Source organism: Mercenaria mercenaria, chromosome 4 (assembly GCF_021730395.1).
Source record: "Mercenaria mercenaria strain notata chromosome 4, MADL_Memer_1, whole genome shotgun sequence".
NCBI classification, from domain to species: Eukaryota; Metazoa; Mollusca; class Bivalvia; order Venerida; family Veneridae; genus Mercenaria; species Mercenaria mercenaria.
In genome coordinates this window covers 66,172,642-66,176,813 of record NC_069364.1, presented here as the reverse complement: position 1 = coordinate 66,176,813, position 4,172 = coordinate 66,172,642, and the positions used below count along the sequence as shown (strand labels likewise).

The following is a 4,172-nucleotide window of genomic DNA, read 5'->3' as shown; positions in this document are numbered from 1 at the left end:
CAATTTTATTTTTAGAAACGGTTGCAGTCACAAAGTAATTGACAGAATAAAATGTAAATTTCAGCATATTTTTTCACACAAAAATGTGTTTATGCTTTAGAAATGTGATCAGGCTGAGCACATGGTCTTATGGATTTCATAATTTTCGGCGCTAACGTGAAAACAGTTAAAGCACAGGATTCACAAACACTAAATTATGCTTAATCTTATGCGATACATTATGCATATAATTAAAAATTCACGATAATACCGCATATGGAAGTAACTGGAATAAATTTGGACTATTTCCTTCGGAAGTTTACATGACTGTCCTGTCAAAAGGCCTCCCTCGTGTTTACATATTTTGACAGGTCGAGTTCTTCTGGGACTAGGAACAATGGTAAGTGCAAAGTTATATAGATTTATATAAATTAATCATTTTTGCAACGAGTTCAAAGTAAGGTTGATAATCAGTCGACTCTATTTCAAGATCTGAGAATGATTTGCCAATTTTTGGGCGGAGAACATATGCTTGTATCATGCCACCATAGATTATCATTAGATCAACTGGTAGATCTACCACAAATCATTCTCAGATCTTGAAATAGAGACGATGAGCATTGTTTCATAGATAGTGAATCGATCAGAATGGACACAATAGTTCATTGTCATAGAAAAAAAACGTTGATGTACTTTTTGCATTCGAATTGACATAATTTGAACATAGGCACTGCATTTATGCCATAAAATATGTCTGATTGGACGTGCTGAATCATCCGGCAAAAACCATTAATATTTCTAAAGTAACATTAATTAGAATCAAGGTCTAATGTGCATTTAATCCGTCATGCGTTTGTTTCAGATGAATGAATACCTGCACCATGGAAACAATGTCATTTGCAAACTTTTTGAACCTGTGCTGGGCGTTCACATTGACATTTCTTGTTCAACAGGAATACATGATGTCGACCAACAGTACAGCTAGGTAAATGTCAATGTTCTATAGATCTATATATTCTACAATAATTTCGTAAAAAAATGAACAATGTCTGTAAGTAAGCCAAAGAAAGGACACCTCTGCATAGGTGACAAGGTCAAGGGTCTGAATGAAGCACGATCATGCACCAAAATATCAACAAATTTATACATTTATACAATGGAATGAAATAACATACAGTAGGCCTATATTACAGCAAGATGTGATTAATAAATAGTATCATAATTATTTATTTTACATGGCATGCATGAATTGTTCAACTTCATAAATCAACTGTGCTGTAGACCTACGGAATCAGCAAAAAGAAATGAAGCTACATGAGTACTTTTAAGATACATAAATCCACACTTGTCAAGATTCCATATATAATGCTGATTTCCTTATATGGGTGGTTTTCAAATAAAGAAGCTTTTTCTTCTTTTTCACCTTACTTTAATTCAGTTCAGTTTTAGAATGTGTTTTGGGGCAAATCATATCCAAATCAATGTATTCAAGAAATGTGTGCAATTTCAGATGAATGGCTCAAGCATTTTTAAAGTTATGTTAAATTATATAGCTAATTTTGTCCCTTCTGTGCCAAAAGTGTGACATTTTGCATGAAGGATAGTTTTCAACTGTGTTTTACTTTTTCAAACCAAACTTAATTGTCACAGCTTTGGCTTTTCTTATGTAATCTAAACTCTGCACATTTAAAACAAAGTACTTCTTTACATTAACTACATTTTATTCTTACCAATAGTTCATGTCTTAATTGTGATGGAAGCCCCTTCATAAAAAAATAGTGATAAATTTAAAAGTTGAACACTACAATTTCATAACCTCATTACTTTTCTTAAGATCTTTATCCTTACAGCTTTGAAGACACCTTATGATTTTATTGTTTCATAAATCAACTTTCTCAGAATCTTCATATATGTCTATACACCCAAAAATGTCCCTTGTAAGTATTCTTTAAATGAAATGGGTTTTTTCTTTATTTCCCTCTAAATGGAAGTTACAGTGGTTACAAAAGCAGCTTTCAGCTTCACATATTAAGCCAAAGTGATGTCCCCTGTGCACCTTTTTTTGACATTCATCAGTTATCATAGCATTTATATTGTAATATGTTGTGGCAGTTCTATATTCTTAGCAGTGTGTAAGTTAAATGCAGGCATTACTTGATAATTAAGCATTATATAAGAATCCCAGGACAATTTAAATTTTATTTTTGCATTTTTTCTAAGTTGGCAATTTTCAGGTTAAAAGGGGAAACATCAATTTTTTAATTAAAGTTTACCTACATATGTAAATATTCAGTAGTGAGTATTGTGTAGTTGAAAGAATTTTACCTACTATGAACATATTCCATGAATATATATTTTGCTGCCATTTGTCCCCTGTGCATCTTCTTAAAATTAGTAGCATTATAAAGTCTGTATGAATTTTACCATTCCATTTTACCATGCATGGCATTTTGTCATTTTTCTACTCTGAATAAGCAGTGCATGTAAACTAAATGATTTCAGTGTGTTAATTGTGTTTAAAGTCACTCATTTTTCATTTAAAGCATTACATGCTGCTGAATTTTCATGTTTGTGTTGTGAAGATTTTCAGTTTTGTAGTTATTTTGTGGAATAAACTAATTGTTCAATAGACTTTTGTCTTAAGATGATCACCATTAATCTTGTTTTGAACAGAAAAACTTATACTTAATGAATATTACACTGATTTTTAGTATGTGTCCCCTGTGCATCTCTTAAATAACTCTATTTTGAGTTTACAATTTTAGAAATTAAAATCACCAGACATTTTTGGAATTTGGAATGTGGTTTATAAACCTGCAAAATGTGAGAAAAAAATAGGTTTTATAATAATATGTTAATTATTTTTCATTCAGCAAAAACTTTTCTAGGTAAAAGTTTATTTTTATGTCAGATTTGTGCAGAAAGGGTGATTTTAAAAACCAAAGTTCACAAACATTTATTAAATAGGTTTCAAACTATACACAAACATCTATTCATATATGTTGAAAAAAATTTACTGTTATACATATTTCCTTGTCATAAAACACTGCAATATTTATCACCGGTCTTACTGGAAATTCTCTGAACTTATAAACTGAAGGTTGTTCAAAATATTATCTGATTGGTATTTCTCAACACTTTCCCAAAGTTGTATATTTCCTTGAAATTTGAATTATTTACTATCATAAAAAATAGGTGACCACCAAAAGAAATAGGTTTGAATTTCCAACCCCTATATCACCACTTTTGCTTCATTATTTTGAAATCCACCAATATGTTTCCTCATAGTTTTTTTTTAAATATACTATACTTATTTCAGATGAAGATATAAATGTATTCAAAAAAATAATGGGACAATGAATGCTAAAATTGCCAAGAAGAAGACTGCCAATTTACACACCATTTTATACAGGTAGGTGTTTAAAAGTGTTTTGAAAATAGATATGGCATTCAGCACTTATTTTACAAACTATAATAACTGATTTTAGAATTATGTACATAGTACTTTTAAATTGTTTTTAATGTGAAGTGTCAGCAATGGAAATTTATAGAGAAATCACAGTTAATTGTGAAAGAAAAATTTATGTATATATAAATGTACATGTTGTGCTTTTTTTTAGTTACAGTATGATATGGTGGACAAAAAGCCCTCAATGCAGCCAGTTCTGGAGCTTTGGTTAGACTATGAACAGTAGACATCAAAAGGTACAGGATAGTTTAAAGCTGCATTTATTAATTTTTTATGTAATTACTATTTATCAGTTCAGATGAAACTTGGTACATCAGCATGAAGTGGACAGGCACATATTGTCAGGACTATCAAATTTGATTATTTGTTTCTTCAGTTATTATGTAATTTTCTTTTTCAAATTGTCATATCATGGCTTCCTTCATACCTTTTGCATTAAAACTCTCTTTCTGCAGATTCCATCATATTCAAATGGATCATGGTATACTTCATGACCAAGTAGCAGAATTATACACATACTATAGTGGATTTCACATCTGATGACAGTTTTCTAAAGTTATGGTCCTTTTAGAATCTTGAATTAAATGAAACAGTTACAGTTTCTTTTCTTTTGTTCTTTATGTACTCAGCTCCTCCCCCACTTTCTATCCAATGCCCTTGAAACTTGTAATACACTTTTACCTTAAATGTAAAGGCCTTTATCTATTTTAGCCTAAAATCTAAA

At 30.5% G+C, this 4,172-nt stretch overlaps 1 long non-coding RNA gene across 1 annotated transcript; it reads left to right on the top strand.

Moving 5' to 3' along the window:
- Window positions 1-322: 322 nt before the first annotated feature.
- On the top strand, window positions 323-3,684 carry LOC128556758 (uncharacterized). Its single transcript, XR_008370819.1, has 4 exons — window positions 323-379; window positions 842-964; window positions 3,299-3,391; window positions 3,600-3,684. It is a non-coding gene; the product is annotated as an uncharacterized LOC128556758 (long non-coding RNA).
- The last annotated feature ends 488 nt before the right edge of the window (window positions 3,685-4,172 follow it).